Source organism: Heterodontus francisci, chromosome 1, assembly GCF_036365525.1.
Source record: "Heterodontus francisci isolate sHetFra1 chromosome 1, sHetFra1.hap1, whole genome shotgun sequence".
NCBI classification, from domain to species: domain Eukaryota; kingdom Metazoa; phylum Chordata; class Chondrichthyes; order Heterodontiformes; family Heterodontidae; genus Heterodontus; species Heterodontus francisci.
In genome coordinates, this window is record NC_090371.1 from 120,691,743 (window position 1) to 120,705,700 (window position 13,958).

Consider the following 13,958-nt stretch of genomic DNA (forward strand, 5'->3'; position numbering starts at 1 on the left):
TGGCTAGGTCTAGTTTGTCATCTATCATCAGGCTTTCTGTCTTGTCTTGGTCATGAAGGTGACCACTGTTGTGTATATGTGGACAGTGGGTGAACACAAGATTGGGCTTAGCCCCACCTGCAGATCAATAACCTGTCTAAAGTTATGGATGAAGAAAAGCAATTTGAATGAGGTACCAGAAGACTGCCAGCAGTTCTGAAACCATGCTGCCTTCAGGAGAGGGTAATAGTGGTTCAGGATACTAATTACTGCAAAGGCGGAGGGTGGGGCATGTTAATTGAAATCATTGAGGGAAAGATGATGTAAATCATAGATATGAAACAGTGCCTTTCTGAAAAGTAACAACTGGGGAATTGTCAACATACTATGGCTGGATTTTAGGGAGCCAGCAGGGGTCCCTATGTTGGGCCCAAAAGTCAAGGGAAACCGTGTCTCAGCCCTCTGGAGGGCCCCCAGCAGGTTCCATTTAACAGCGTTCAGGCAATTCACTTTAAGGACGGAGATCCCACTTTCAAGAGCTGCCTGTCAGTCAGAGGGCCGGCAGCTCATTTGTATCAGCAGTGCCACCAGGTGCGATGGCCACTGCCAATACTACGATGCCCAGGACCAGGATTAGCACTGGAGCTCTGGATCTCAGGTAAGTGTGGCGAGGTTGTCAGGGCCAGTCTGGCAGGCCCTGGCGATGGGGGGAGGGGGGAGGGCGGTCATTGAGGGCGATGAGGGTTGTTCGCGGCAGTCATTGAGGGTGAGGGGGGTTGTTCACAGTGGTGTGGCCTTTGTCTTTGGGAGCCCTCTGTGGTCCACAGAGTCAGAAGGTGGGTTATTCGCCACAGGATTCGCAGCCTCTGACCTGCTCTTGTAGCTACAGCATTTATGTGGCTGCTACAGTTCAGTTTCTGGTTAATGGTAACCCCCCCCAAGGATTTTGATTGTCGGGGATTCAGCGATAGTAATGCCATTGAATGTCAATGGAAGATGGTTAGATTCTTTCTTGTTAGAGATCGTCATTGCCTGACACTTGTGTGGCATGAATGTTACTTGCCACTTATCAGCCCAAGCCTGAATGTTGTCCAGATCTTGTTGCATATGGATATGGACTGCTTCAGTATCTGGGTAGTTGCGAATTGTAATGAACATCATACAACCATCAGTGAACATTCCCATTTTTGACCTTATGATGGAGGGAAGGTCATTGATGATGCAGCTGAAGATGGTTGCGCCTAGGACATTACCCTGAGGAACTCCTGCAGTAATGTCCTGGTACTGAGATGATTGACCTCCAACAACCACAACCATCTTCCTTCTCACTAGGTATGACTCCAACCAGCGGAGGGTTTTCCCCTGATTTCCATTTGGCTAGGGCTCCTTTACACTCAGTCAAATGCTGTTGAGTTCAGCTCTTTTGTCCGTGTTTGGATCAAGGCTGTAACAAGGTCAGGAGCCGAGTGGCCCTGGCAGAACCCAAAATGAACATTAATAAGCGTGTTATTACTGATTAAGTGACATTTGATAGCACTGTCGATGACATCTTCCATCACTTTGCTGATGATCGAGAGTAGACTGATGAGGTGGTAATTGGCCGGGTTGGATTTGTCCTGCTTTTTATGGACAGGACATACCTGGGCAATTTTCCGCATTGTCGGGTAGATGCCACTGTTGTAGCTGTACTGGAGCAACTTGGCTAGGGGCACGGCTAGTTCTGCAGTACAGTCTTTACTACTGCAGCTGGGATATTGCCAGGGCCCATGGCCTTTGCAGTATCCAGTGCGTTCAGCTGTTTCATGATATCAGGAAAGGGAAGGTATTGTGAAGAGTCCAGTGAGCCTTGGAGGACATTGTGTCAATTTGTTAGAAAACAATTAAAAAAAATAATTTTCTGTCTGCCCCTGGACAAACTGCATGGCATTTATTGGCATATCCCTCCCCTCCTCAGAGCGTTCTCACTCATGAAAAAGTAGGTGAATTAAACCATATAATGAAAAAGAAGTCCCATACTCCGTTCTTCAGAGTTCATAAAGCTGAGGTAGATTCAAATCCAATCCTAGAGATGGAAATACAATGTACTAATCCATTATACTAGCATATTTCCCCATATTCATTTGAATTTTGATAGAAATGGATTGAAAATTGTTGGAAATAGAGTTATGTTCAACATCTACCTGCTTAAATATTAACCCCATAAAACACACAGATTACAAAAATAACCCTGGCAAAAAATTGATGAAAAGTCAAATTGTGATGCCTCATCGCAGTTCTTTTGACAGTTACCTCTATGATTCTTAATTTTGGGCACTCACTCTAGGTCCAAGTTTTGGAAAGCCCATTTTGGGGGCACGCCTTGCTTTTGCATCAGTCCTTCTTTGCACAGGTACCCTCATTCTGTATTTGTCGCAAGCGTTTGCCACACCCTAATTTAATTTTTTAAAACTAGTTTGTGGGATGTAGACATCACTGGCTAGGCCAACATTTGTTGCCCATTCATAATTGCCCTTGAGAAGATGGTGGTCAGCTGCTTTCTTGAGCCGATGCAATGCTTAGAAACATAGAAAATAGGAGGAGTAGGCCATTCGACCCTTTGAGCCTGCTCCGCCATTCAATACGATCATGACTGATCATCCAAACTCAATAACCTGTTCCCGCTTTCTCCACATATCCCTTGATCCCATTAGCCCTAAAAACTATATCTAACTCTTTCTTGAATATATATAATTTGGCCTCAATTGCTTTCCATGGTAGAGAATTCCACAGGTTCACTACTCTCTGGGTGAAGAAATCACTCCTCATCTCAGTCATAAATGGCTTACCCCTTATCTTTAGACTGTGACCCCTGGTCCTGGACTCCCCCGCCATCGGGAACATCCTTCCTGCATCTAGTCTGTCCAGTCCTGTTAGAATTTTGTAGGTTTCTATGAAATCCCCTCTCATTCTTCTAAACTCTAGCGAATACCAGCCTAATCGACCCAATCTCTCTTCATACGTCAATCCTGCCATCCCAGGAATCAGTCTGGTGAACCTTTGCTGCACTCCCTCCATAGCAAGAACATCCTTCCTCAGATAAGGAGACCAAAACTGCACACAATACTCCAGATGTGGTCTCACCAAGGCCTTGTATAATTGCAGCAAGACATCCTTGCTCCTGTACTTGAATCCTCTCGCTATGAAGGCTAACATACCATTTGCCTTCTTAACTGCCTGTTGCACCTGCATGCTTACTTTCAGCGACTGGTGCACAAGGACACCCAGGTCTCGCTGCACATCCCCCTTTCCCAATCTATCGCCATTCAGATAATGATCTGCCTTTCTGTTTTTGCCACCAAAGTGGATAACCTCACATTTATTCACATTATACTGCATCTGCCATGTATTTGCCCACTCACTCAACCTGTCCAAATCACACTGGAACTTCTCTGCATCATCTTCGCAGCTCACACTCCCACCCAGCTTTGTGTAGTCTGCAAACTTGGATATATTACATTTAATTCCCTCATCTATATCATTAAAAAATTGTGACTAGCTGGGGTCCTAGCAGTGATCCCTGCGGTACCCAGCTAGTCACTGCCTGCCACTCAGAAAAAGACCCGTTTATTCCTACTCTTTGTTTCCTATCTGCCAATCAGTTATCTATCCATGTCAGTACCTTACTCCCAATCCCATGTGCTTTAACTTTGCATGCTAGTCTCTTATGTGGGACCTAATCAAAAGCCTTCTGAAAGTCCAAATGCACCACATCCACTGGTTCTCCCTTATCTATTCTACTAGTTACATCCTCAAAAAATTCCAGTAAATTTGTCAAGCATGATTTCCCTTTTGTAAATCCATGTTGACTTTGTCCAATCCTGTCATTGTTTTCCAAGTGCTCTGCTATTACATCTTTTATAATGGACTCTAGCATTTTTCCCACTACTGATGTCAGGCTAACTGGTCTATAATTCCCTGTTTTCTCTCTATTTCCCTTTTTTAAGTAGTGGGTTTACATTAGCTACCCTCCAATCCATTGGAACAGTTCCAGAGTCTATAGAATTTTGAAAAATGACCAGCAATGCATCGACTATTTCTGGGGCCACTTCCTTAAGTACTATGGGATGTAGATTATCAGGCCCTGGGGATTTATTGGCCTTCAATCCCATCAATTTCCCTAACACCATTTCCCTACTAATACTGCTTTCATACAGTTCCTCCTTCTCACTAGACCCTATGTTCCCCAACATTTCTGGGAGGTAATTTGTGTCCTTCTTTGCGAAGACAGAACCAAAGTATGTATTTAATTGGTCTGCCATTTCTTTGTTCCACATTATAAATTCCCCCATTTCTGACTGTAAGGGACCCACATTTATCTTCACTAATCTTTTTCTCTTCACATATCTATAGAAGCTTTTACAGTCAGTTTTTATGTTATCTGCACGCTTACTCTCACACTCTATTTTCCCCTTCTTAATCCCTTTGTCCTCCTTTGCTGAATTCTAAACTGCTCCCAATCCTCAGGTTTTCTGTTTGTTCTGGCCATTTTATATTTCTCCTCCTTGGATCTAATACTATCCCTAATTTCTTCTATAAGCCATGGTTGAGCCACCCTTCCTGTTTTATTTTTGCGTCAGACAGGAATGAACAATTGTTGTAATTCATCCATGCGCTCTTTAAATGCTAGCCATTGCCTATTCACTGTCAACCCTTTAAGTAACGTTTCCCAATCTATCATAGCCAACCCGCACCTCATACCGTCATAGTTTCCTTTATTTAGATTCAGGACCCTAGTCTCGGAATCAACTCTCTCACTCTCCATCTTAATGAAGAATTCTATCATGTGTAAGTACACCCACAGTGCTGTTCGGAAGGGAGTTCCAGGATTTTGACCTAGCGACAGTGAAGGAATGGCAAAATTGTTCCAAGTCAGGATCATGTGTGGCTTGGAGGGGAACTTGCAGGTGGTGTTCCCATGCATATGCTGCCCTTGACCTTCTAGGTGGTAGAGGTCGCAGGTTTGGAAGGGGCTGTTGAAGGAGCCTTGGTGAGCTGCTGCAGTGCATCGTGTAGATGGTACACACTGCTGCCATTGTGCATTCTGCATCAGTGGTGGAGGGAGTGAATATTGAGGGTGGTAGATGGGATGACAATCAAGCAGGCTGCTTTGTCCTGAATGGTTTCGAGCTTCTTGAGTGTTGTTGGAGCTGCACCGATCCAGGCACTTGGAAAGCATTCCATTACACTCCTGACTTGTGCCTTGTAAATGGTGGACAGGCTTTGAGGAGACAGGATGTGAGTAACTCACCGCAGAATTCCCAGCCTCTGACCTGTTCTTGTAGCCACAGCATTCATGTGGTTGGTGCAGTTCAGTTTCTGATCAATGGTCACCCCCAGGATGTTGATAGCAGGGGATTCAGCAACACTAATGCCATTGAACATCAAGGGGAGATGGTTAGATTCTCTCTTGTTTGAAATGGTCATTGTCTGGCACTAATGTTACTTGCCACTTATCAACCCAAGCCTGAATGTTGTCCAGGTCTTGCTGGATCTGGACACGGGCTTCTTCAGTATTTGAGGAGTCACAAATGGTGCTGAACATTGTGCAATCATCAGCGAACATCCTCACTTCTGACATTATGTTGGAGGGAAGGTCATTGATGAAGCAGCTGAAGGTGGTTGGGCCTTGGACACTACCATGAGGAAGTCCTGCAGTGATGTCCTGGGACTGAGATGATTGACCTCCAACAACCACTACCATCTTCTTTTGTGCTTGGTATGACTCCAACCAGTGGAGAATTTTCTCCCTGATTTCCATCGACTCCAGTTTTGCTTGGGCTCCTTGATGCCATACTCGGTTAAATGCTGCCTTGATGTCAAGGGTAGTCGCTCTCACCTCAACTAAATGAGGAGCATTGATTTTGTATTTGCAAAAGCTAGTCTTAAAGGTGAAGGAAAGTCTAAGGGGACTACTACATGGAAAAAGTATAGTTAGAAACCTCATTCTTGCCTTTAGAGAGAATTTTCCAATTTGCTGCCTGGTGGAGACCTCCCATTTTGAGTCTCCAGAACAGCAGTGGGAACATCAGTGATGGAGAGTGAGACTCTGTGTCTTGGAGCAGCTCTTTTCATTTTAATAATGCTTGAAATTTTCCACTCATCCACCTAGATTCTCAGAATTGCCCTTTTTTAAACTGTATATTATGTTATTTGCTGTAAAAATATCAGCCAAAACAAGGCAATTGCAATAACACATTACAAAGTTTGTTAAAAAAATACATAGGGACCATCAAATTTCAGTAAATTCTCTTGCAGATTGAAATCTGTATTTTAAATTGCATTGTCACTTGTCCTATAGTCATCTTGATATTAAACTGGGAGGAAAAAGTTTTCCACACAATTAGAAATCAATTATTTCAGCTATGTATCAGACAACAGAACCAATTTACTTCGGATTCAACTCAGTCATCCACAATGCCAACAAACTGTCTGCAGAATTGAGACCACATGAAACACGGCATAAAAATTGCATGACAATTGCATAAAAGTTGTATTCGTTTTTCATTATACATAATAAAAATGCATTTCAGCATTGTTCCTCAATAATGAATGCATGCATTTATACATCTTAATTCCACACAATGCTGTATTAGGATTTTGCAACACAGGTCAATAGTATGATTCCATAAGTGGAAAGGCATGTATTTGCAAAATATACTTGTGAAATGTTTATGAATCATATTGGTTAAACATTGTTAGAATGTGGATCAGATGCCACGTTAAGATGCAAATCAAGATAAGATCGACAGGTTTAAACAAGGAAATAAGAATCAAATGTTTCTAGTCCATATCCTACCTAGTCAGAAGTAGAATCAGAAATATATTACACGTAAAAAGATGAAGGTAGATGTAACTTTATTTTCAACTTTCTGATGTGAATGAAACATTTTCACACAATTAGGAAGTAATCAACATAAAACTTTTACTTCAAATAGCAACATGAACAAATGTTACAATAATTGTTATGATTAAGTTAAACAAGATCTGATTTTACAGTGACTATGTTTAATGCAGTTTTGTGTTATGTATAAATACAAGCATCAGTTGCAAATAGTATGGTGTATAAAAGTGCTAAATTAACTGAATATTAATATTGCACTAACTTATATTTGAAAATATTAATTTATTTTTTTCCAAAGCAGCCAATTGTTGACATAGTTAACTTCACTGAAATCATTTACATTCCATTCATTTACACGTATTCCAGTTTCCTATCTGAGGAGCTTTGGAAAGAATCTAAAAGAGATATTCTGCATTGTGTTACCTTGAGAATGGATTGCAAATTAAAGGCTCAACATTCCCCTCAACATGGCCTTTAGCTGACTATGTGGACAGGGGAGATCTGTGCAGTAATATTCTGGTGCAGTGAAGAGGAAGGCTGAAAAGGGTCATGTTAACTGTCAGCAATAGCATATAACAGGTGATATTGGGCTGCCCGCGCATTATGCACCTTACTCAATTTCCCTTTCCATTGACCTCTGCTGCCTACATGGACTGAGTTGAATGCCTTTGCTTTCCATCTTTCCTTAAATACAGTAGAATCTTTATGCTGGGCAGAAATCTCCTCCTTTTCTCAATCACAATGCTAAATTGCTGTCTGAGCAATGGGATGATGAGAAGGATAAACCCATTCATGTAAATATAAAGAGGACAGTATTTTGCTGAATTCAGAATTGTATATTAGCTGAAAAGACTACATATCAATAACACCTTTCCAAAAATTGGAAAATCAAACACTGATTTAAAATTATAGCGACAACAAATGATTAGTCACAACACAACTTTAATATATTTTAAAGGAGCTACATTACATATCATTGCTCTGTATGTCATACAAATCGTGATGGTAATAGCTGGTACTGTAAAATCTGAAGCATTAGAGGTGGATCCATGATCAAATATTAAACTTACCAGAATTGATAAAGCCAAATGTTGGTCAAGTGCTTCATTCAAATATTTCTGTCCCCTCAATTCCGCTCACAGTTTTTTCCTCCTTGGGCGCATCCAAGTCGTGAACTTTGCATCTTTTTTTTTGTTTAACTCAAGTTCAGTGTCTTCCCACTTACTAGATGTTGTTAATGCATTTCACGTAGGTCTCGTATATTCTTGCAACCTTAGAAAAATGTACTGTCCCTTGGCTGCAATGTACCAATTGTTTCAATGAGTTTCAGTTGTAGATGTTTGAATTTTTGCATCTCGAAATAATTCTTTCCATTTAGTTGGAACTTTGAGTGCCACGGTTGAAATATAAAGGGAAGAAAGATTGAGGGACAGTACTTTATTTATCAAGTATTCCCTTCATCTTTGTAGCTAGAAATGTGCAGAATCTATGGAACCTGATAGAAACAAGCATTATATTTTCAGCCTCACAGATATCTGGGTATGGAAGTCTAGTGTTTATGGTACTGGATGAACCTCATGGAGGTTTTGAGTTCAAATCCTATGAAATTTGTGACGTTAAATTCCAGAAATTTAGTAGCTTAGAATGTCTTTTAGAGAAGGGGTCTCACCACTCTTATCCAGTCAGGACTACACAACTCTAAATGCTCTCTGAAGTGATCTCGCAATTGTATGACGACCATTAAAAACACAGAACAATAAGTGAAACTGGATCTGTAATAAGAATCAGACAATCTCAACCTAGTACTAGGCTTTTATTCAATCTTGGGATGTGGGTGTTGCTGACAAGGCTACATTTATTGTCCATCCTTAGTTGTCTTGAGAATAGGGTCTCGCGCCTACTTCTTGAACTGCTGCAGCCTATCTGGTGAAATTCAGTTCTGTTAGTTAGAGAGCTCCAGGATTTTGTTTCAGTAATGAACAAATGGAAATATACATCCAATTCAGAATGGTGTGTGATTTAGAGGGGAACCTGAAGGTGATGGTGTTCCTATGCACCTGCTGCCTTTACACACAAACATACGAATTTGGAGCAGATGTAGGCCACTTGGCCCTTCAAGCCTGCTCCGCCATTCAACAAGATGATAGCTGATCTGATTGTAACCTCAACTCTACATTCCTGCCTACCGCCAATAACCTTTCACCCCCTTGCTGATCAAGAATCTATCTACTTCTACCTTAAAAATATTCAAAGACTCTGCTTCCACCGCCTTTTGAGGAACAGAGTTTCAAAGACTCACAACCCTCTGCGAGAAAGAAATTCTCCTCATCTCTGTATAAATGTGTGATCACTAAATTTTAAACAGTGAACCCTAGTTCCAGATTCTCCCACAGCAGGAAACATCCTTTCCACATCCAGCCTGTCAAGACCCCTCAGAATCTTATATGTTTCAATCAAGTCGACTTTAACTCTTCTAAACTCCAGTGGATACAAGCCAAGCCTGTCCAACCTTTTCTCATAAGACAACCCGCCCATTCCAGGTATTCGTCCAGTAAACCTTTTCTGAACTGCTTCCAATGCATTTACATCCTTCCTTAAATAAGGAGACCAGTATTGTACACAGTACTCCAGATGGGGTCTCACCAATGCCCTGTATAACTGAAGCATAACCTCCCTACTTTAGTATTCAATTCCCCTCGCAATAAATGATAACATTCTATTAGCTTTCCGAATTACATGCTGTACCTGCATATTAACCTTTTGCGATTCATGCACCAGGTCACCTAGATCCCTCTGCATCTCAGAGCTCTGCAATCTCTCACCATTAAGATAATATGCTTCTTTTTTATTGTTCCTGCCAAAATGGACAATTTCACATTTTCCCTCATTATACTCCATTTGCCAGCTCTTTGCCCGCTCACTTAACCTGTCTATATCCCTTTGTAGCCTTCTCATGTCTTCTTCACAATTTACTTTCCTACCTATCTTTGTATCATCAGCAAATTTAGCAACCATACCTTCTGTCCCTTCATCCAAGTCATTTATATAAATTGTAAAAGGTTGAGGCCCCAGCACTGATCCCTGTGGCACACCACTCATTACATCTTGCCAACCAGAAAATGACCCATTTATGCTTACTCTCTGTCTCCTGTTAGCTAGCCAATCTTTTATTCATGCCAAAACGTTACCCCCTACACCATGAGCTTTTATTTTCTGCAGTAACCTTATCAAATGCTTTGTCCTTCTACAGGATGGAGGTTGCAGGTCTGGGACGGGCTACCAAAGAAGCCGGGCCAGCTGTGTTCAGAAAAAGGCGATCTCTACACACAGTCTAACCCACAATCCTTAAAGGGACCTCTGTGGGCCATCACCAAAATGTGAGTTTGTTAAAAAAAAAATACTTTCCTAAATGTGGAGCCAAAGACCATTGCAAGCTTCAGCTCAGTTTCCTCCTAATCACCTCCCTCATTCACTCCTGATCACTTCTTCCCACACTCCATCACCTGCCCTCACAGGATGTCATCAAGCAATTAGGAGAGCAAAGAGGGGATATGAGAAAGCTCTGGCTGGTAAAAGTAGGGAAAATCCCAAGATATTCTATAAGCATATCAATGGGAAGAGGATAACTAGGGAAAGAGTAGGGCCCATTAGGGACCAAGGGGGAAATTTGTGGGTGGAGCCAGAGGACACTGGTAGGGTGTTGAACGAATACTTCATATCTGTCTTCACCCAACAGAATGAGGATGTAGATATGAAACTCAGAGACAGAGACTGTGATGTTCTTGAGCAAATTGTCATAGGGAGTGACAAGGTATTGGAGGTTTAGGCAGGCTTAAAAGTTGACAAATCTCCAGGTCCGGACGATTTGTGTCCCAGGAATGTGTGGGAGGCAAGGGTGGAGATTGCAGGAGCTCTGACCCAAATCTTTAATTCCTCTCTGGCCATGGGGGAGGTGCCAGAGGACTGAAGAACAGCTAATGTGGTCCCACTATTTAAGAAAGGTTGTAGAGATAAGCCAGGGAACTACAAACCACTGAGTCTCACGCCATTGGTAGGGAAACTATTGGAGAATATTCTGAAGGAGAGAATCTATCTCCACTCAGAGAGGAAAAATTTGATTAGGAATAGTCAGCATGGCTTTGTCAGAGGGAGGTCATGCCTAACAAATTTGATTGAATTTTTTGAGCATGTGACCAGGTGTGTAGATGAGGGTAGTGCAGTTGATGTAGTTTACATGGATTTCAGCAAAACCTTTGACAAGGTCCCACATGGGAGACTTATCAAGAAAGCAAATGCACATGGGATACAGGGTAACTTGATAAGGTGGATTCAAAATTAGCTTAGCTGTAGGAGACAGAGTGATGAGAGACGGCTGTTTTAGTGACTGGAAGTCAGTGGCCAGTGGCGTACCACACGGATCTGTGCTGGGTCCCCTATTGTTTGTCATTTATATAAACAACATAGATGACTATGTGGGGGGTAGGATAAGTTCGCGGATGACACAAAGATTGGCCGAGTGGTTAACAGTGAGGTTGAGTGTCTTGGGTTACAGGAAGATATAGATGGGATGGTCAAATAGGCAGAAAAGTGGCAGATGGAATTTAACGCTGAAAAGTGTGAGGTGATACACTTTGGAAGGAGTAATGTGACATGCATGTATTCAATGAATGGCCTGACACTGGGAAGTTCCGAGGAACAAAGGGAACTTGGCGTGTTTGTCCATAGATCTCTGAAGGCAGAAGGGCAGGTTAATAGGGTGGTGAAAAAGGCATATGGGACACTTGCCTTTATCAATCGAAGCATAGATTACAAAAGCAGGGAGGTCATGTTGGAGTTGTATAGAACTTTGATAAGGCCACAGCTGGAGTACTGTGTGAAATTCTGGTCGCCACATTATAGGAAGGATGTGATTGCACTGGAAGGGGTGCAGAGGTGATTCACCAGGATGTTGCCTGGGATGGAACATTTAAGCTACGAAGAGAGGTTGGAGAGGCTTGGGTTGTTTTCACTGGAGCAGAGAAGACTGAGGGGTGACCTGATCGAGGTGTACAAGATTATGAGGGGCATGGACAGGGTGGATAGGGAGCAGCTGTTCCCCTTAGTTGAAGGGTCAGTTACGAGGGGACACAAGTTTAAGATGAGGGGCAGGAGGTTTAAGGGGGATTTGAGGAAGAACTTTTTTACCCAGAGGGTGGTGACTGTCTGGAATGCACTGCCTGGGAGGGTGGTAGAGGTGGGTTGCCTCACATCCTTTAAAAAGTACCTGGATGAGCACTTGGCACGTCATAACATTCAAGGCTATGGGCCAAGTGCTGGCAAATGGGATCAGGTAAACAGGTCAGGTGTCTTTAATTCATCGGTGCAGACTCGATGGGCCGAAGGGCCTCTTCTGCACTGTATTATTCTGTGATTTTGTGAAGGGCCTCTGCTGCTGATGCACTGGCCCAAAATCCAATGTCGATTCACACTGGCAAACTGTCTGTGGATGCCCAGCATGTGTCCGCAGCTAGCCAGTCCAAGTTAAATGAGGCCCAATATTAGGTGTGTCTTAGGCCTACCCATTCCAGTACAGGAATCGTTCACTGCACCCAGTATATGCCAACTGGCCGACATGAACCAATTTCTAGACCATATTCACATCTCCACAATGGGGATAGCCGCCATCATGTAGTGTGGCACTACACCATGTTAAATGGGACATACTAAGAACTTTAGTAGCCCAAAAGCAGGCTTGCATGATGAGCTGGGGACTATCAGCAGCATGTGGAATTGTATATAACCAGAATCAGTAACCTCATGGTCCAGCGCATTTCTCACTCCTGCATTTGGGGACTCTCCTCTGTTTCAATGGGAAGTGTAGGAGGGCATGCCAGGAGCAGCATCAGCATAGAATAGAATGGAGACCAAACTTCCTCATCAGTTCCATATGCTACAGAGAAGGGTCTCATGCATGCATGAATGACTCCATTAAACTGAAATGACCTGGTGAGCTGATCTGAATTGTTCAATTTTGGTAAAACAGTACAGCAGCTACGTATTGCTATATACTCAGCAAGTAGGAGGTTATCCAGGGTTCAGCAGCTCCAAGTCACCATATGGTGAGGAAGTCTAGGGACTGCAGAAGATCAAAATGAGTAGCTATATTTGATGAGAGCTGAGACTGAACAACAATACAGTAAATTTCTATGTGTAAACTTGAAATCCATAAAGCTGGTAGCTCAGCTGCAAGCGTTACCTTATTGAATAATTCAAAATCTTATTTTCAGAAGTGTAATACCAATATCTGAAAATGGAATGTTCTGATCACATATGAATAACACAGCATATATTACACCTTGTAAGTTCAGAATGCACCATACCCTTACACCTGTCCTTGCAGCAACTTTGGTTTATTCCTGTTTTTAGCAATGCCAACACTCAACTCCAATTAAGGACATTTGCTTTATAATTGAGTCTCCCATTTACTGTTTTCCACACTTAACCCTTGCTGTTCCTTCACTTCATCTTGATACTAATTTCTCAAACTAACCATCAACATGAATGATCAAAACTACCACTAAATGTTACATAAATCAGGACCATTGTTTCATGACTTTACAGCACTACAGGACTTCTATACACTGTATGTTTAAACTGCAATGAAAAAATGTAGTTCAAGGAGATATTACCTTAATTCATCTTCAGATGCCTCATCGGCTGACCCAATGCCATTTCGAACATCCCCAGCGGATTGACTGGATTTTAGATTTACTTTCTCAGGAATTATGGGAGGTAACTTCCTTCTCTTTTTACCGAACAGCTTCTTGAATGGTTGGAATTTGCCCTGCTTTTTCTTCTCTGTTAATTGCAAGCATCACATACACTTTCATATTGATTGCTGTTATGCCAAGGGTTCAATGTTGAGTACACAGAATAAACAGTAAGCCTTATGCAAAATATGGTCAAAGTGCAATTACTAGGTCAACCAGACATTTTATCTAGAATCATACTGTAGTTTCTTTTCGTTAAGAAAGAACTTGTACAGTTGTTGGATGTATTTATCTTTAGTGCAACTTCAAGGTTTTATAAAGTCACATCCCTGTAAGGTCATTTCAAATGA

The 13,958-nt window shown here is 42.1% G+C and overlaps 1 protein-coding gene across 1 annotated transcript in view; it reads right to left on the reverse strand.

Annotated features, from left to right (window-relative positions):
• The window catches only part of cracd (capping protein inhibiting regulator of actin dynamics), a 119,204-nt gene extending 105,588 nt beyond the window's left edge, over positions 1-13,616 (reverse strand). The window contains exon 1 of the mRNA XM_068057049.1: positions 13,528-13,616. The gene's annotated coding sequence lies outside the window, so the exon portion shown is untranslated. The remainder of the gene's footprint in view (positions 1-13,527) is intronic.
• Positions 13,617-13,958: the final 342 nt, after the last annotated feature.